Source organism: Puma concolor, chromosome C1, assembly GCF_028749965.1.
Source record: "Puma concolor isolate L17-30 chromosome C1, mPumCon1.1.hap2, whole genome shotgun sequence".
NCBI lineage: Eukaryota > Metazoa > Chordata > Mammalia > Carnivora > Felidae > Puma > Puma concolor.
In genome coordinates, this window is record NC_141674.1 from 206387036 (window position 1) to 206408408 (window position 21373).

Sequence of the window (21373 nt, forward strand, 5' to 3'; positions counted from 1 at the left end):
ATTTCACAGGCAAGCAGGCTGAAGTATGGAGAAGTTTCTTGGCCTGGTCAGGACGAAACAGCCCGCAGGGGCGGAATCACTTTAGACACAAACCCAGATTTCTTTTTTTTTTTTTTTTTCAACATTTATTTATTTTTGCGACAGAGAGAGACAGAGCATGAACGGGGGAGGGGCAGAGAGAGAAGGAGACACAGAATCGGAAACAGGCTCCAGGCTCTGAGCCATCAGCCCAGAGCCCGACGCGGGGCTCGAACTCCCGGACCGCGAGATAGTGACCTGGCTGAAGTCGGACGCTTAACCGACTGCGCCACCCAGGCACCCCGCCAGATTTCTATCTACTAAGCGTGAGCTCATTTTCCTGACCCCGTTTTGTGCTCAGTCCACCTCCTTTCATACCCACCTAAGGGTTTATATGTTAATGATAGGATTAGGAGCAAGACCAATCAGCTTGGCTTAAGCGACTCTAAAATTTCAGGACAAACCTGCATGGAATCACCGTAATGCAAAATGTGTACTAAACCTGCTCCTTCCTCCCCTCCAGGGAAACGGGAAGTGAGATAAGGAATGGATCCTGCCGTAAGCAGTGTGGCAGTCAGAAAGAACACTGGAGGGGCTCAGTAGGTTGAGCCTCCGACTCTTGATTTTGGTTCCGGTCACGGCCTCACGGTTCCTGAGATCGAGCCTCCCATCATTCAGTGTTTAAATAAACATTAAAAAAGAGAAGAGAAAGAACACTGGATAGCTTAACTCCCCAACCCAGCCCTCAGTCAAGAGAAGACTAACCACTAACTTCTCGGAAAGTCTGTGGCCTACAAGTGATGCTTTCAAAAGTATAAATAAAAGTAAAAATAAGAATAATGCGGGGCACTTGGGTGGCTCAGTCCGTTAGGCTTCCGACTTCAGCTTGGGTCCTGATCTCAGGGTTGGTGAGTTGGAGCCCCTTGTCGCGCTCTGTGCTGACAACTCGGAGCCTGGAGCTGCTTCGGATTCTGTGTCTCCCTCTCTCTCTGCCCCTCCTCTGCTCACACACTGTCTCTCTCTCTCTCAAAAATAAATAATAAACATAAAAAAAAAAATTTTTTAAAAAGCTAGGTGAAGAGGAGTCTGAGGTCACCAGAGTTCGTGGAGCTAAATCTTAAAGATACCTTCATTCTTTAAAGCCTGCAAGCATCCATTCATTTATTCATTCAACAAACGCTTGAAACCTACAACGATCAGGCACAGTCACAGGCCACCCGTGATACAAAGATGAATGCCACAAAGGTCTTGCTTTCAAATACCTCCAATCCTGGGGCGCCTGGGTGGCGCAGTCAGTTGAGCGTCCGACTTCAGCCAGGTCACGATCTCGCGGTCCGTGAGTTCGAGCCCCGCGTCAGGCTCTGGGCTGATGGCTCAGAGCCTGGAGCCTGTTTCCGATTCTGTGTCTCCCTCTCTCTCTGCCCCTCCCCCGTTCATGCTCTGTCTCTCTCTGTCCCAAAAATAAATAAACTTTGAAAAAAAAAATTAAAAAAAAAAAAACAAATACCTCCAATCCTGGTAGCGGAAACAGCTGGGGAAAAGAGAACCTTGGGTTTAGTGTGGTTAAGTTCTATCAGGGAATACGGTGGGTCATCTAACACAGACCTGGGGGGCGTGGAGTAAAGTGGGCCGTCCAGGAAGCAAGGTGAGGTGATGTCGGGGCTGACACAGGTACACTAGGTAGCCAGGTGCAGAAAAAGCCAGGAGGCCTCTCACACTGGTAGCAAGAAAGGCAGAGGCAGGAGGACTTTTTGAGGAATTGCGAGAGATTTGGGGGAAGAGTGGGGAGAGGTGAGGCAGAAAGGGGAAACCAAGGCTATTAGAATAAGCTGCGAATTTTGAACTTTTTCTTGAGGGCGATGAGGAACCACAGAACAGTTCAAAGCAGACATGTGGTCTATCAGATTTCACTTTAGACAGATTACATCGAAGGATCAGAGAGGACAACCCAAAATGACACAGCTGATTATAGTGGGGGGCAGGGGGAGGGGGAAATTCACACAACCATTTTTGGGGCAGAGAACATGTAAGAGTAAAGGAGGTTGACTTTCACCAGACAGAATAAAACCTCATTCATTTATAACCTGCTATCAAGAAAACTAGTCTGATTTAAACTACACTGAACTAAAATTTACCTTTGCATTGTTGCAAAAATAAAACAGTATTTCAAGCAAGGCAATATTGTGTACATGAGATTGCCAGGAGATTGTTTATAAAGAACAAACTCTTTTCCTGATTTGGTTGAACTAGTAGAGTATCCATTTACTTATCAGAAATGTCCTTGGATAATTACAAATGAGTATTATTTATTCATTAAAGCATACCCGACAGTTCAGGGATCTTAAAATTGTAGAACTACATTTTTTTTTCATAAAAAAACTAACATCTCAGTAATTTGAACTGGCCTCTTTCCAGTGTGAGGATTTACACTACCAGCTTTAACTGATTTACTCACGACATTAGCAAGCAATTTTGGAATTGTGTAATCAAAATCTAAATGGATCTTAATAGCCCCAAAGAATTAATATGTCTGCTACAATGTGAACAATTTATTCCCTTCACACCAGTAGATTCTGGTTCAGTGATTATTAAATTCTGCATTATTTGTAGGAAAAACATTATGCGAACAAAGTCGTCTTTTAGATTTGCCTTTTTTCGTTTTATTTTGTTTATTTTCATTGGATCACTTCCATTGATAGTGAGTCATTCATTTCTCCAATCGTGGGCAGAACTATGTGCCAGACACTGTGCTATTCATCGTGAAGTCCTGCATCACGAGCACACAGCTCCTGCCTTCAAAGGGATCACCATCTGGTGAGGGGTATTGGGATATAAACAAACCCTTATTAAATGATGCAATAAATCCCATAATGAAAGTTTACTTGGGGGTTATGGGAATACAGAAGAGTAAGAACGCAACTGTCCAGAGGGTGAGTTTAGGGAAGGTTTCCCAGAAGAGTGGATTTTGAGCAGCCTCATGAAAAGCCAGCAGATGAAAGGTATTCCAGGCAGAAGAAATGAAGACAGGAAAACAACACTGAGTGTGTTAGAGAACGTATGACTAGTAAAGACTGGACAGAAGTGTTTTATGTAGAAAAGACAGAGGGGAAAGAATGGGAATGTAGGTGAGGCATTCTTGTCCCACGCTCGGTGTCTTGGAGGCAGCTGTTGAAGAATCTGGACATGGATTCCACACTGACCACTAATTTCTCTGGACATGGAATGCCGTTTAGTCCTGACCCATTATTCCCAAAAGGTGTTGACATCCTGATCAAATGCCAAGGAAGTGATAGATGCTGATCCCCGGAGGCGAAGCCTGATGTCCGCCTTTACAGATTTTCCACTCCAATACAATTGTGGCATACTATTTCAATTGCTTTTGCCGTCCTCTACCCATATAGTCAGATAAGATCAAGAAAAGGCAATGAAATGAAATACCAATCATTTGATTCACAAATATGAACAAACATAATTCAAAATATGAGGAAATGAAGGAGGGAAATCCATCTAAACTTGTATATGTGTGTGCATGTGCGTATGTGTGTGTTTACTTTCTTTTGTCCCCATCCGTTTAAGCGGAAGTAGGGTTTTTGAGATGTGTGGCCAGGGAAGAAGGAAGGTATTCGCCACAAATATGTAAGGGCAAGCAGTTTCAAAAGCTTGAGTTGAGTGTGAAGAGCAAACACTGGAAGATTCAGAGCATATTCAGATTTTAAATCTAAAAGTGGAGAAGAATTCAGAAGGGTGTGGGAATGGTTGTCTTACTTGAATCTTCTCTGGGAAGAAAAGGAATGAGACAGAATACGGAAAAAAGAGCCTAAGGTGGGATTCCTGCTGTTTTTTTTTTTTTTTTTTTTTTTTTTTTTAGTTTATTTATTTTTCGAGAGAGAAGAGTCGGAGAGGGGCTGAGGGGACAGAGAGGGAGGGAGAGAGGATCTGCACTGTCAGCCCAGAGCCCAATGCAGGCCTCACACTCACAAATCACAAGGTCGTGACCTGAGCCAAAATCAAGAGTCGGATGCTTAACAGACTGAGACACCCAGGTGCTCTGGGATTCCTGCTCTTCAGACTAGGTCCTAGGCTGTGGAATCAAAGCCTCAGAATCCGTCTGGGGGTTGCAGGATAGAATTTAACCAGGGAAAAAGAAACTTTCTTGGAAAAGTCATGCCATTTTCAGAAAAGCCAAGGTCTTCTGCAAGAGAGAGAAAAGGTGACTGGGCACACCTCACTGAAGGAGGACCTGAGGGAGCCTCACATTTCTCCATGACCATAGAGCAGTAGGGTAAAAGAGACAAAAGTTTTCCATGTGACCAAGAGGGATCCAGATAAGTCCAAGAGACCAGACAGAGACTAATGGAGGCTGGTGATGGGGCAAGAAGCTAGTGCTTGAACCCAACACGCATGAGCTCAGCAGGAAGGACAATGACAACAACACAAGTAAAGGATGTTGAGACTGGACCCACAAGACTTGTCAGCCTCAGAAAGATGGCAGGTCAGAAGATGTACATGGACCAATGCAAACCTGCCCCGATCCCAGAAGCAGAAGGACTGGGGGAAGACATATTGAATTGACTTATTAGCTACTCAAAAGTGCGTGACTTTTAAACCACAAGTGATTGAGTTACCTCAAGTTGGCAAAACTATGTTATCTGACATAGCAGAAATGGGATCTCATGAGCTGAATAGAATTCTGTAACTTGGAAATATTGTAAATTCCCTTTTGTGAACCTAAACTCATCACCATACAATCTACTCCACGTTACATCTACTCTATCTTAAAGGAGGCAAGCAGAGCACCCCAAAAGCTCTCTTTTAAATAAAGTGAAGCATCAAGGAGGTTAGTTGATCGAGTCTAGTCAGTGCAGACAGCTTTGCTTTGCATGAGACAAGAAGGAGTGAGTCAGTCCATATTGGAATGAAACCAACAAGCTTGAGCTCATTATCACTTTCCTATACTCTTCACACTGGATTAGCATCTAGAATGGAAACTTAAAATGAGGAATGTTAAGCCTCTGGGGGGAAGCTGATTCCCCTCCAGTTCTGGCTTCCTGATGGGATAGGGAAGCTTGGGGGAGTTGAAGCAAACAGCCACTTGGTTCTATGGGTCCCTATGGGGGATCTGGGTGGAATTATCTGCCCCGGCCATCTGAGGAGTCCTCTGTGTATGTGCTTTCCTAGTGGCCACATCTATGATGCATCTCATTACAAAATCTGACAACACACTAATTGGAAGACTACGGAGGAGTCCAGTTCTGTCTTATAGGATATAAAGGATGAGCAAATGTACGGTGACCCAAGAGTCCCCTTCAAATCACATAAGCCCAAATAGCAACAAATACCCTTTCGGATGTTATCTTATGCCAAATACAACACACAGAAAATTTCTGTCCCAGCCTCTAACTAAACTTACTGCCAAGGGAAAAGAAGTGTCGAAAAACCTTACATTACCCCCAAAATATAGGAGAAAGCTACCTGGTCAATTGGTTGGCTCTAGAAAGATGTTTTTTTATTGTTTTGTTTTGTTTTGTTTTTTTTTTTCAATGTAGTCATTGTGTTTAACTGGAAAAAACAAAATTGATCTCTACAAGTCAAGACCTAGAGAAAAGTGTGTAATTACTAATTATACATTTAGGGGTTTATTCTCCCCTAGATACACATGCCCAACTCCCACCAAAATTAATCTGAGTCACATTCAAATGTGGAGGGAAGATCAGGCTCCCTGGCTGTGACTGCAGAAGTAATGAAAATCCCTTATAAGCCCATGTTGCCCCATAATCATACTACAATATTGAAGTTCAAGTTTGTTAAGTAGCAAAGACTCAATACAACCATTCACTGTGAAGCTTTCCCAGGAAAAGACTCCAGTGTGCATTGAATATTTTAGTATTTTCTTAGAAGTGATTAGTTTTTTAATTACTTTAAGTGGGGGCAGGGGGAAACCCTTTCATAATTATTCAGGTAAAGGGAAGTTATGACCCCTTGGAGTTAGAGGCAGAGTAGGGAGTTGGGTAGAGGCAGGATTTTCCCAAATCCTTAATTTTGTACTTTATTTTTCAAGCACATTAAATCAATACTCCTTAATAAACGAAACAATGCCATACAGCAAAGTGTGAGGTCAAACCACTGCATGCTATTACTTGTGATGGAAAGTTGGAGAGGGTAAACAGAGTAGAGGAAGAGAATCATACTATACTTTTTAAAACAGAAACCTGAATTGCTACTCAGTATGCCAAAGCATATGTTTAAGTTAATGATTTTCTGCTTACAGTTTCATATTCATTGGAGAGAAATTAGAAAATATAAGAAAAACATAAAACCCCTGCTTCGACTTCACCACCCAGAAACTATCAATGCTAATATTTTCTATTTTTTGACTACTATTTTTAAGAAATTAGGAGTCAGAATCGATGCGGTTCTGTATGGAACTTCTTGACGTTCATTAGGATTTTTTATTTTATTTTACTACATACTCTGTGAAGACATTATTTTAATCAGTTTGATTAGTGGAAACATGATTTTAATTCCCCTCTCCTTCTGTACTATTACTAGACAATAGATTGAGATCTATAGTCTTGTGCTTAACATTATACACCAAGTATCTGAGTATTCCCCTATAAGTGAGGTTCCTTACAGGCCATTTCTGTGGGTTTTCCTTTTCTTTCTTTTTTTTTTTAAACTGTTTTGCAAAAGTAATGCAAAGGCACAGTGAGATAGTAGTCAGTAAATGACAGGAACCCAGGGACATATCAGTCCCCTTGCTAGCATCTGGCCCTCCGTTGACGTCCCAAGAGACAACTCCGTTACCAGTTTCTTATGCGTGTTTTCACAAAGACTGTGACATGAAACTTTATTTTAAAGATTTGGGCATAGGGGCGCCTGGGTGGCGCAGTCGGTTAAGCGTCCGACTTCAGCCAGGTCACGATCTCGCGGTCCGTGAGTTCGAGCCCCGCGTCGGGCTCTGGGCTGATGGCTCAGAGCCTGGAGCCTGTTTCCGATTCTGTGTCTCCCTCTCTCTCTGCCCCTCCCCCGTTCATGCTCTGTCTCTCTCTGTCCCTAAAATAAAATAAACGTTGAAAAAAAAAATTAAAAAAAATAAAAATTTGGGCACATTGTCACCAATTTTTTTCCCAGCGCATTTCTTGTCACCCGTGGTACCAAGAATGATCTCCTGCTGGATGCAGAGTTGAATAGTAACAGAGAGCAGCAGCCGTTGTTTCCCTTTACCAGCTTACACTCCTTCTGTTTCCCTTCTCTTGTTAGAGGAGACAAGAAAGGGCCGAGGGTCAAAGCCGGACCAACCACAGTAGGTATCTATCCCCCCACGCTAGCGCTGGTTCAAAGATGGGCACGTGACCCAGGGGGCAAGGAAGGACCTTCACAACATTTACATATTCTGTCCCAGAAGATGATTCTGGCTGCCTATTGGCACTGATCACCTGCATTCCTGGGGCGGCTTGTAGAGAGAGTGAAGCCAATTCCCAAGAAACGGAACTAAGAAGTAGAAGGCAGCATGTGAATTCCCATACCAGGTGGTGACACCAAGTCACTAAAGCCAACAAATCCACTTTCCTTTTTTTTTTTCCTTTTTGTAAGATTTTATTTTTAAGTAATCTCTTGACCCAACGTGGGGCTCGAACTCACAACCCCGAGATCAAGAGTTACATTGCTTCCACCTGAGCCTGGCCAGGCCCGCCCACTTTGCCTTTTTAAAACTAGTTGGAGGTATGGTTTTGTCACCTAGAATCGAAAGAAACTTGACTGCTACATACAATTAGAGAGACCTTTTCGTGTGTCACCACAACTTGCCAGCAGTAGAAGGGAGGACCCAGACATCACCCTGAGGCCAGGGTCAAGTACAGCTCGAAGAAAGCTCCCAGGAGGATTGTCTCCGGGAAACAATCAGCAGGTCCCCACCAGTGACTCGGGAAGTTGAGGCAAAATGTGCTACAAACTCTGTGCTATGCTGCCCACGACGTGTGTGCAGGTGTTTGTGCACACGGGAAGACGGTTCTAGCAAACATCCCACCTGGTGCAACCCCCAGTGTATACTCTTCGGCCTCTGTCCATTTAAGTGAGCTCTACGGGCCTTGTTATTTCATACAAGGTGGTTTTTTGGGGGGGGGTCTTTCTTTCCTTTTCTTTTCTTTTCTTTTCTTTTCTTTTCTTTTCTTTTCTTTTCTTTTCTTTTCTCTTTCCTTTCCTTTCCTTCCTTTTTCTTTTCTTTTCTTTTCTTTTTTCTTCTCTTTTCTTTTTTCTTTTCTTTTCTTTTCTTTTTTCTTTTCTTTTCTTTTCTTTTCTTTTCTTTTCTTTTCTTTTCCCTTTCCTTTCCTTTCCTTTTCTCTTTTCTTTTCTTTTCTTTTCTTTTCTTTCCTTTCCTTCCCTTCCCTTTTCTTTTCTTTTCTTTTCTTTTCTTTTCTTTTTTCTTTTCTTTTCTTTTCTTTTCTTTTCTTTTCTTTTCCCTTTCCTTTCCTTTTCTCTTTTCTTTTCTTTTCTTTCCTTTCCTTCCCTTTCCTTTTCTTTTCTTTTCTTTTCTTTTTTTTCTTTTCTCTTTCCTTTCCTTCCCTTTTCTTTTCTTTTCTTTTCTTTTCTTTTCTTTTCTTGCTTTGCTTTGCTTTGCTTTGCTTTGCTTTGCTTTTCAGTTGAATGTGCCTGAGTTAGAAAATATGGAGTAATTACTTAGCAAGACTGGGCTCTGGAAACACAGGTTTCGGTATACTTCAAACAAAGCCTGCATTACCGGGTAGAGAGCGTCCATCTCTGAAACCTAAGCAGGTCAGAGAGGTCTGAGTGTTGCGTTCAAGAACAACAGAACGTGCATTCATCTATGGGTGACATGGGCGGTGCTCATCCTCGGACTGGGCTTTGATCCGCTGAGTGGGGATCATCACCCTAGTTTCTAAAAGATTTAACACGTCCACATGCACAAGTGTGCCCCCATACCCCTGTACACACCCACCCACCCACACATGCTCACACGAATACCCACAAATGCTCCCACGCTCCTATTTCAATATACATCAGCCTTAGTAAGTCTATAGGCCACCATCGTGATAACAGCGCTCACTGTGAGAGAGGAAGAAAGGACTGGAACCCACCCTTCAGCTTCCAAAGTTCCATTTGAACTTGGGTTTATGCTATCAGAGAAGGAACGTGAAAAATGTGCTAACATTTTGTCATTTCCTGACAATTATTATTTGTAACAAATCCCCAGGTAATTCGGACTCACTCATGCTCGGATGCCTATAATCTATTTGCTCTACTCAGCTGAGCTATTGAGTGTTCGAAGATCTAAAAATGTCCCCACCCTCTCAAATCTCTGCTTTCTGTCTTTTTGATATGAATTGTAGGAGTAAAGTAAACAGAGGGCTCTGTTAGAATTTCCTTTTCTACAAATGAGCCATAAAATTCTCCATTAATCAGCCCTGGCTCCCAGGGGCCAGTTTGCATTGTGGAGGTTTCCTTTTCCTTTTCTGATCCCCATTTTGTCCTAGAGATTATTCAAAACAAAAAAAGAAAAAAAAAAAAAGTCACACAGTAATAAGCCTCAAAGAATAAGCTTAGAAAAGCCAGCTTTTTTTTTTTTTTTTTTTTTTTTTTTGTAAGCAGCCTTTGGTCTGAGCCAGATTCTCAGCATTAAGCACCATTCAAAACTTTGCAATTTCTCTGTTCGCCTTAAAATATAAACTATTCTCTTCCCCTCCCGAGGGTATGGTGTTCCTATCTACTCAAACAGGTACTACGTGTTAAGTCTTTAGCTAGGTAAAAAGACCGCCCCCCCCCCCCCGCCCCGCCCTGCCCCTCCTCACCCCACCAGAATTCTGTCTGGGTCCGGAATCCAAGAGCACAGAAGTAACAGCACCCTGAAGGAATTTATTCTCAGTTTGGCGTTTCAGGGCGTCCCCTCACCTGGATGGCTACGCTGGGTGTCAATTCTGACAGTTCTTGCATTTATCTTGAGGGTATTTCCTTTGAAGGACAGAGGCGGAAATAGGCATCAAGCTTTGAGCTGTGTGAGACAGGAGAGTGGGCAAGCTGTCCGCCTTCTGGCTGCTGTCTTCCCATCGGCCAAGCTCGACCTGCCCACCTACATTTTTCCCGTGAACCCTGTTTCTTACCTTTAGCAAGACTCCCCGACATAAATACAGACACTACACGAGCATCATCAATAGGCTATTTTTACATACATATCCTTCTCAATGTTAAGTGTAATAGCAAAAGAGATTGCGCAACAAAATGACTTCCACGGGAATGTAACAAAAGAGCTTTCTTTATTTGGTTTCAGGCGGCTGTTTTTTTTTTTTTTTTCTTTTTAGCATTTGAACCCCCTCCTTCCCCTCCCTCTATTTTTCTGTTTGTATTTTGCCCCCTATTTACACTAAGCGTAAAACTTCCATAAGCTGTCTTAAGGGATTTCTTTATTTTTCTTTACCTTTTTTTTTTTAAGCAAAACTGTTCCTGTGACCTGGGGATGGGGGTGTGGGTTTAGGAGGAAACAGGATAACCAGCAAAGATTTTTATTTCTAAAGGACAGACACCCCAAGGTCAACTTGGAAGTCAAGCAGATTTAAAAGTGTATCTCGCAAAAGTTGGAGTCAAATGCCATAGCATGAGTTTCTGTGTAAAATATGGTTGTTTCTACCAAAAAGGACCCTGTTGCTGATTTGTGAGATAGTGTCTAAGCTCTCGAAACAAGCTGAGTGTGACTAACCAGGAATCCTTCTCCTTCGGCCATTAATGTTGTTTAGATACCACCCTTGGTAAATTAAATACATTGGGGTGAATTGATTAATTGCTCCATAAATCTTCTTCTGAGAAAGTAGATGGGCCTCATAATTATTCTTCTACTTCGCACCAGCTCCTCCAATAACACTGCACTTACGCACATAAAATTGTGGAATGCCCAGACTTGCATTTGAAGTGACTCGCTCACACCTAGTGAACCATTTCTGTCTTTCCGAGACGACAGAAGTGTGAGTTCCTCGAATCATTGAATTCGTTAGCACAAACATGTTGGATTTTGCTAACATACCTGAAGACTTTATTAGCCTCCCTTATTTTATATGTCCTACAGGCTTTGGCAGTTTTGCACATTTAATTGAAGCACATTGGCTGCCATAAAAAAAAAAAAAAAAAAGAACTTGCTTAAATCAAAAAGGAATTTCTCATAATCTCTCTGATATTAACACTTGGCTGTTTGACAGTACCTGTTGCATCCCAGGGTGTTCCGTTTATGCAACTCCGTTCCGTCTTAGTATCTGTTTCAGTCGAGCTGTGTGAAGCCTCTGGCTTTCCTGTGCGTGGGGAGGAAGGTCAGGTGGGTAGGGGACCGAAAGCTCTGTCCAAACTGGAAGCCAAGAGAGGCCTTATGAATATTTTCATTGGCTCCTGTGTCATCCAGGAAAACCATCGCGGAAAGAGAATGAATGAAAGGCCAGCTCCTGTGACAGGGGAGCCATATTGGATGAGAATGTGCTGAGAGGCTCCATCCAGCTGCCCGGACCCCACGGACTTCCCTGGGTTTCTGAGTAACTTAACCCCTACTTACCTCTCAGCTAGCCAACTACTGCTGGGATCCTCTGCGAGACACGTCACGTGACCCTTCTTTGGAACAAATGAAGCGTTTCGGGCTCACCGCATGCAGCCCTGGCCTGATTCTCTGGCATGCCTTTGGAAACCAGGCACGATTCCTGCTAGGACAAGGGGGCCTAGTAGGAGTAGGTGAAAATCTCAGATAATCCACATCCCCATGTAGCCATTCTACTACTTCTTTCCTTACTGACCTTCGCAGGGAGTAGCAAGGTTGTTCTTGGAGAGTGAGGCAGGGCTGCAAACATACTCACACTCCTTCTCAGCCATGCAGAGGAAACGCAGTGCCGGAGTTTTCCTGTGGGAGCGCTAATCTTTCACAAACACATCCACACGTCTGCAGGGAAGTGGGGGGAGAATGCCCTCAATGGAGTGGCACTCAACAATTCAAACTGTTTCTTCAGGTGCTAGGTAAGTGTTCAGTTTATCAAATAGTTTCTCTTCATCCTCCCAGCTCCTCTCAAGGATGGGCTTGGGGGCTGAAGAAGGAGGCCTTATATGACTCACGGATCAGGGACCAATGAGGCTTGGTCAGGATCTGGATTGCTCCTCTAAGGCAGGGCTCTGAGGAGCATCTTGCCCTCCATGACTGGATCCCACTTTGGTTCCAACTAATTCCATGGCCCCCAAGGCGGGGCTCTTAGTCCCATGCAATCCCCCGACCAGGTGCTCTGCGCTGTGGGCCTCAGCCTTCTCTCCCTGCCATGGCCTCCTCATCCGGACAAGCTCCCCAGTCAGCACCCAGAGCACACAGGGACTTCTGATGCCTCCCCACTTTTCTAAAGCCACAGAAGACTCCTGGAGCACAACACAGTCCCTGTGTTTGTCCAGCTTTGTGGATTCTGATGAAGCTGCCTCAGGGTAAGATGGCGGCAGGGGGCAGATGTGGATTTTGACACTCAGACAACTTTCTTTAAGGAACCAAAATGGAAGGTAGTGATGGAATGCAGTGTTATAAATACAAACTCAAGTATAAAGGTTAAAATTAATTTAGGTGAAAAAGGACTTTAAGGGAATCATAAAACTTGAAAGATGAAAATTAGCACAAACATTATGAAAACCAAGAGAAATATGATCATATTTGTTGTATTGCTGTCTGACTGACACACTACCTCATAATTTTGGTTGTATGCTATTTTATTGCCTCCTCATATGGCAATCATTTCTAGTATTTTCCATGAAGAAGATACAAATAATACTCAGTTTGATTGACTAAAATTTGTTGGTAGTATTGATCATTTAAAAAGTGAAATTCAAGTTTAAAACATCTTACTGAGAATGTCATATATATTTATAGGATTATTGTCCAATTTCTTTCATGTATGAATGCTAACATTCCAGTGTATTTCGAATTCTCTTTCTCAATGGCTAATCTTAAATACTCTGTAACTGATAGCACGGGTTAACCAGTTTGTTGTTGATATTCATGGGGTAGTGGCATATTTGAGCTTTTTTATTGTCAATGTCAGTATTTTATGTTTACATTAGCAAGAAATTTAATTCTTTTCCAATGTGTTTACATAATTAATGCCTCCTCATTAGTTGGACTATCAAACAATCGAAGAGTCTATTCATTACTTTAATACCAAATTCCTTTTTTTCGCTTTATGAGACATGGGGGAAAATGTATTACAATTTCCGTCTTGGTGGTGGAATTATTTCTATTGAATTCACAGAAATACATGAAAATAGTCCAGTGTGTAGTTCACTTATAATTCCATATGCTACATTATTAAGCAACTTCCTGGCAGTATATAATTTCGTTTTGAGTAGGTATCAGTGAAAACCTAATCCTCCATTAGCATTTTACATAAATGATGACAGAAAAAATTTTTTTGACAATCTAATCTCTGGTCCTTCACCTTCTACACATTGTTTCTCTGTTTGTCACATATTGTCCAAACTGAGAATCAAAATATGAGAATTTTCTGGCCCTACACCATGGCATCCCAATGCTACTTAAATCAGTGTATTGTAACCCCGGCCATTATAATGCAGGACATTTGCAAAAACTTACCTACACGTGAAATAAAAATTAAGAACTACTAAATATATTTCACTAAACGCAAGCCAACCCTTCCCCAAATCAATTTCCCCTTAGCCGTATTCTAACATGGCCTACAACGCATTAATGCCACCCGATAAGAGAGGAAGTGGTTGTTAATGTGTCTTATTTTTGTGAACACGTTGCTAAGGCTTCTTCTATGTGCTGTAGCTCAGGATTCATTAACTTAACCGTAAATCCAGCTCTCAGTAGAGCCTCAAAGGTGAATTCTTACCAACAACGGTGTTCCAAAAGGGCAGGGACAGTGGGGGCAATCTGGTCAGGATGTGGACAATACAAAGAATACATTAGTTGTGGAGATTTTGAAAAGTATAATAAGCCTGAATGAAAGATGGTCTGCTTTTTATTATTACAATGAGACAGAGATTCTAAACAATGTCCATGATTAAAATATTTCTTTCCTCCAAAAATAATATTTTGTTGGTCTAAGTTCAAAACAATTAATGCAAGAATTTATTAAAATAATTGTATTTTAATAATAATACATAGGTAAGGTTCAAATAACACATATTTGTTATATATCTTCCCAAGAACGTTATAATTATTCCATGTGGTTATTTATTTGGAGAATTCCCAATCTTATAGTCAGTCCCCAAAACAGATTCAGCCATGCATAATCGTACTCGACGTTCCTCTTACAGGTTTAGCGTCTTAAGAACATAATCAGATAGGGGCGCCTGGGTGGCGCAGTCGGTTGAGCGTCCGACTTCAGCCAGGTCACGATCTCGCGGTCCGGGAGTTCGAGCCCCGCGTCGGGCTCTGGGCTGATGGCTCAGAGCCTGGAGCCTGTTTCCGATTCTGTGTCTCCCTCTCTCTCTCTGCCCCTCCCCTGTTCACGCTCTGTCTCTCTCTGTCCCAAAAATAAATAAACGTTGAAAAAAAAATTAAAAAAAAATATGTATTAAGAACATAATCAGATAGGCGCATCATATCTTCACTACAAAATCTGCTCCATCCACAGCCTTCCCCAGCTCAGTGGATGGCAACTCTATCCTTCCAATGGCTCCAGACACAACCTTGACTCCTCTCTTCCTTCACATCCCACATCTACTCAGCAGATCCTGGTGGCTTAACCTGCTAAACTATATCCAGGATCCAGCCTTCTCTGACTCGACCATGCCACTCCACTGTGAGTCTTTGTTGCCTCTCATCTGGACTCCCCTGGTAGACTCAATCCCTCCATGGGATCACAATGGCCAACAGCCAGAAGGAGCCTTTAAAATCAGACACTGGATTGTGTCTCATTTCTGTTCAGAACCTTCCAGTGGCTCGCTCATTACTCTCAAAATGAAAGCAAAAATGCTTACAAGAACTCACAAGCAGGTAAAACTAGTTATTCCTGAAACTTGACATGTATTTAAGAAAGGTGCACAAGTTAGAAAAATGGCACCTAAAGCCCATGTTCTGCTAATACTCTTTCTAATAATGTATCCTAAAGAGATAATCATAAATCTAATCTAAAATGTATTGCTCACTTTATTGTTTATACCGTAATAGTAGCCACCGGAGCTAACATTGATTTGGTGCTTATTACAGGCTATTTTTAAAATGTTTTGTACAAATTGACTAAGTTAATCTTCACATGACTCCATAAAGTATGTATTGTCATTGTCCCCATTTCATAGACAGGTAAGCTGAGGCATTGTCAAGGTCATATAGCTTAGAATGGGTATAACCGGGATCTAACTCTGGCAGTCTATTGGCAAAGGTCACGTACTTTACTTTACCAAAAGAATAAATGAACTAGAAACCATGTCAATGCCCAATTAGATAAGATTGGTAAGTAAAATAAAGTGTAGCTGTATAATTATGAAACACAATATTTTCTAAATCTATAATGATGATAAAATATCTGTATATTAAGTGAAAATGAATAGATTGTACATTGTACCTGGAATTGAACAGGTGCATATATATGTACACACACACATATTTATAAAATAAATTGTCAGAAGGCAATGCCCTAAATGTTAATAAAGATTAGTTCATAATGGTCTAATTACTACATGATTTTTATTTTCTTCAGCATATTTCTTCTTGTTTTATACAGTTTCTTCTGCAAGGGTGTTTTTATTTTTACAACCAGAAGAAACTATCATTGAAAAAGAAGTTAAGCTTTTATTTCGAAATTGCTAATTAAATGACTATATGATAAGTTTATAAAGAAGATATAACAGGAGCTTCCAAATAATTTTTTTGAAGAAGGAGGATTTAGAATTTCCCTCACATAAATCCCCAAATTTGAAAGATCTTATCACTGGAAAACAATGCCTTTCATTATTTTCACTGATTAAAAAAAAAAATACTCAAAGACACAGAACTGCAGGATTCATGCCTCTATGAGCCAACTGAGACAACTAACTTGATTTTCTAGAATTCCTGCCAAAAGTAAGGAAACATGTTTATGAACTGAGTTACATCAAACATTAGTGATATCACCAGGCTTTTAAAAAATGTCATCAGTTACTTAAAGACTCTCCTTTCTTCTCTCCTTTGAACTTGGGGGGAGGGGGCATGGGAGGGCGCACCTCTGAAAATGGCTGTGATCAACTGTTTAATGAAAAGACAGAATAGAAAATTGTTACTTCACTTGAAAATCTCTATCTGTCTGGAAAGCCTTTGGCTGTGAGGAAAAGAAAGCTCACCAAGAAGAAAGGCACCCCCTTGACTGCTTATACATACATGTACTAACTCACCTCATCCCCACCTCAACCCCGGGATGATATGGCACCTTTACAGATGGAGAAACAAAGGAACGGATTATTTAAGAAACTTATCCAAGGATACAGTAACCTCCCCCCACCCCGCCCCTTATCCACAGTTTCGCTGTCCACGGTGTCAGTACCCAAAGTCAAAGTCAACTGCGGTCTGGAAGCAAGTGATCTTCCTTGTGACCTACCCTCAGAGGCTCAGTAGTTGCCCAACACTTTGCCACAATGCCTACGTCGTTTACCTCACTTCGCCTCATCAATTAGGCATTTCATCATCTTGCATCATCACAAAAAAAAGATAAGTGCAATACGACAAAATAACGTGGAAGAGAGAGACCGCATTCACATAACTTTTACTACAGTCGATTGTTAGAATCATTCTATTTTGGTAGTCGCTGTTGTTAATTCCATACTGTGCGTAAGTTACAAATTAAACTTTATCATAGATACACATGTACGGGGAAAAAAATAAAACAAAAACCAAAACGTTGTGTATATAGGGTTTGGTACTATCCGCAGTCTCAGACATCCACTGGAGGTCTTGAATATGTCCCCTGCAAATAATGGGGGACAACTGTATGCATCTATGGAACGACAGATCTGGGATTCAAACCCACGTATTAAACTCCAGAGTCTCTCTCTTCTTAAACCGCACTATCTTCTCTGTGGAAAAGGGAAGGACTCTCCACATTACCTAGAAAAGCACTCCTGGTGACCAGGGTTTCTTCAATGGCTCCTGCACATCGGGAGTTTGTGGGAAGCATAAGAAACCCAGAAGTCAGCATATTTTTTTAATTTAAAATGGGAGCCATTTGGGAGCTGTGCTAATGCAGCACTTTTTCTACCTTTCTGTCTGCAGGAAGGTTGAATGAAATGCCTTCCTCCTCACAGAAAAGAACCCGCAATTGAAACAAAGAGACACAGTTGCTCTCCTCAGTGAGCTGTTTGAAGGGCAGACAATTCCTGGTCCATCCATTATCACGTAAATAATTAAACACCCTGAGCCTGCGCCAAGGTTGGGAGGCAATTGCTGTAAATAGTGGGGAGTGTAAACTTGGTCAGTCATTAGCTCCTCCTAGTGGCTCTGTGGCCTTCAATCAGGAGGCCGCTGAGGCATTGCTGTCCTTGAGGGATGGAAACTCTGAGAGCCTGAAGTGTCCTCTGAAGTAACAAGACCTTTCTTCACCTCTCAAGGCACAGGACACCACCACTCAGGAGAGCTGGTCCACCCCTCAGCATGAAGCCTGAAGTGTTCAACAAACCACATACCCAGAACCTTGACAGACCATGGTATCCAGACGTATGTGGCATTGACAATAGTCAGGCGACTCTTTATACATAGTTCTATCCAAATGTCGAGCCGACCACAATTATTTTTGTTTTCTGTTGAAGAGAGGTAGAAATAGGAATAATCCAAGGAGGCAAATAATACGTTGAAAATTTAAATTTGACTTTAAATTATATTTTATTCTTGCATGTGAATGAAGGCACATCTGCCTTATTTAAGTTTAAAAACTTCATATAAAGTGCCCAAGGCCACACCTGTAGGGAAAAGAAAGAAAGAAAGAAAGAAAGAGGGAGGGAAGGAAGGAAGGAAGGAAGGAAAGAAGGAAGGAAAGAAGGAAGGAAAGAAGGAAGGAAGGAACGAAAGAAAGAAGAAAGAAAGAAAGAAAGAAAGAAAGAAAGAAAGAAAGAAAGAAAAAGAAGTCTGAGAAGTTGTCCAATTCCCCAGCCTGCCCTCCTACTCATGTCCTGTGTGGACCTACTCCATATTGTAAAACAACAGATCTCTCTCGGATTGATGCAAAGGTCCACCATCCCCCAAAACTCTGCTGGACTGGGTGAAGAACGTCAGTGTTCAAGAGTCAAAGGACATCTGGGCAATAAACATGAACAGAAGGAGCTGAGCGTGTAGAGCGTGCACCTTTAATGAACTTGAAAGCACATTTGTCCTTGGGTAAACTTAAAGTAAAATTATCCGCCCATGGATAATCCAGGGTATCAACAGATAGGCGAATCCAAACAACTTTGAAAAAAATAATGAAGGAAATCTCTTTAGTCTATCAGAATGCAAGTATAATCGAACAGGAAGACATTTCAGCTACCAATCTTGCTACTATGAGTACGATCATTGAGTTTGATAAGTGATCCATAATCTACTCCACACTGAGTAAAATACAGTATCGATTTTAGTATTGCTGTCAGTCGTCATTAAAATTCCACCTCTTTTCTTTCACTGAAAGGTGACATAATTGAGATGGAAAGGTTATTCCAAATATGTATCACATTTACCCACCCAGCAAACACATATACAAACATACACCACCCCGGGGCAGCTTTAGAGCTTTAAGAATAATCTGGGGGATCTTGGATTCCCGGAAGCCCTAGAAAATCAGCAGCTACACTGGAAAATCTTCATTAAGGAGGGTGATGTCAAGAAAAACTATAGACTCTGGAGTAGGAAATAAATCTAGGTTAGTATCCTTGCTCTACCCTTGAACATTGCTTCCCCATAAGCACACTAATGATATCTGTAAACTCCAGTCTGAAAGAGCACAGCTAATTCACAAATCTGCCAGGGGGAATGGAATACTTCCATATGTCCACTGCTTAACTGTGCCCTCCACAAAGAAAGTGCTTCAAAATGCTTAGTGTCCTGCTACTTTCTTCTTTTTGACAAGTTTTTGTTCTGTTGAATATCTACGGAGGTAGGGTAAAAGTGGACATGCTCCTAAGATTTCTGAGATCTCTGGGATATTCTTTTCCTATAGACAGTATGGTTGACTGGTTTGGAATTTCATGGTAAGATTTTTTTTTTTTTTTCTCACAAAGAGCATTCTTAGGTTTTATGGATTAATATCCTCCCAGAATGGGTCCACCTGTCATATCCCCCAGCCCGTCTCCAACACTTACCCGGTGTTTTCTGGAAATCCCTAACTCTTTCCTTATTGACTCAACCATTCATTCAATGAATATCATTGAGGATATAATGGCGACTGAGACAGGTTTGGTTTCACCTTCATGGAGAAGAAGTCCTTGAGGAGGAGACAGACAGAAAAGAATTAAGCTGGAATATAAGGAGTTTAATTATTGCTTGTGGCATTGTGGCAAGTGTTGTGATAGGGGCTCCAGCGGAGAAAGGGATGGAAGTGTTGAAGGGAGTGGTCGCCATCTTAGAAAGAATGGTCCAAGAGAGGGAGGCCGGTCAGGCCAAAGTGAGTGTGGGCTTCTTGGAAAAACAAAAGTTGTTGCTACTACTGATGTAGCTGTTCAATGCAACATTTGAAAAGGAAACCGTGAGATTTCGTGTATTGTCAGATTCTCTTTTCTAGATTCGACTCCAGTGTGGTAATCTTAAACTGGTTCCTGAGGACTTCACTGCATGTATAATCTCTTTCTGTGCCTTTCTTTTACGTATGTCTTCATTCACTCACTTATTCATGCATTCGTTTAAAATTGTCTCTGTGTCGAGAGGTCTGTTCAATAAGCCAGATTCTCTTTCTCTTTACTGGAAAAATTAGAGAGCTGCCTGGACTCCTACTGTCTTTCAAGCGTGTTCTACTTTTTGATCTATGCAGGCTTTGTTTAACTTTGTTGGTCTTACTTATGCTCCCGTGGACAGAAAGTGGGGGCCAAATGTATGGCTGCCCAAGTTCCTGGCCTCGCTCCAGGAAGCCCATAGCACACTAACCGCCTGTCGATGCTGTAAATCCAGTCAGAAGGTGGCCGGTGACCTCCTCACACCCGTCCACGAGGGGAACAGGACCTTTGTTCATGTTCTGCAGGGCGCAAGATGCTTCCACAGGCAGGTGCTCCCCTGGAGATGGGCCCCACATTCTGGAAAGGTCAGTCTGGGGAACAGGGCTGTGTGCCTGCTGGGCCGACCATTTTCAGCAGGAGTGGTCAGACAGCCTTTCCTCCTGCAGGGCAGCGAGTGCTGAGGTTTCCTCCAGCTGATGCTCTGGAAGGCACCACAGCTCTCCGCCCTCCTCCTCCTATTTCTCTCTCCTTCCCTCCCTCCCCACACGGATGCTGGGTTGACTGACTAACACTGCCAGGCTTTTGTACCAGGGAATCAATCAAAGGGCCCTCTGCACACAGAACCCCTCTTTCCTCGCCTCCACGAGGCTGCGTGCCCAGCCTGAGCCTGCGTGGAAGCCCCCCTCCACCTCCCGTCAGTCTGGACTCAGGCCTGTGTCTGAGCCCTTGGGGCCCTAGCAGCAGCTGCTTGCTCAGAGTCCTGAAGCTCCGCCAGGTCAACACTGGCCCCGGGCTGATTTTCCCCAGCACTCTTCGGCTGAACCCCTACTTCCCCTCCTGGCTCTCTCTCCCTGTTTGAATGTTGCTCCCAGTCAGAAAGGGCTCCCTGAAGCCTTAGCCTCTAGCAGCTCGCCCCTCGCAGCCTCCCAGCGAAAGGATGTCAGATCGGCTCAGTGGTCTTCGGTTCACAAAAAGATATTTAGTTCAATGAAGCCTCGAAATACCCGCAAACAGCCTTCCTTGGTGATGGTACCTGCCGGCCTTGGCATTGTCTTTGGTTTTTAACTTTTCGGGAGTATTTTTCCTCCTTTCTGTGAGAGTATGGTGGGCCCCGGGTCTGGGGGATTGATGTGTGTATTTCATTTAGATTTCACTGAAGTTTTTCTTCTCTTCTCTTTTCTGTTCTTTTTCCTTTCTCCTCTTTCTTTTTTCTCTCTTTCTTTCTTTCTTTCTTTCTCCTCTCCTCTCCTCTCCTCTCCTCTCCTCCCTCCTTTCTTTCTTTCTTTCTTTCTTTCTTTCTTTCTTTCTTTCTTTCTCTCTCTCTCTCTGTCTCTTTCTTTCTTCTCCTCCTCCTTCTTCCTCCTCCTTCTCTTCCTTCTGGCCAAATTCTTCCCCCTATGTCTAGAAAAATAAAGAAACCCCCTCTCACTGTCTGCCCACACAAATACCCTTCTTCCCGTTTTCTGGTTCCAACTTACAGGCAGCTATACACTGACAACAAGACTGATTCTTC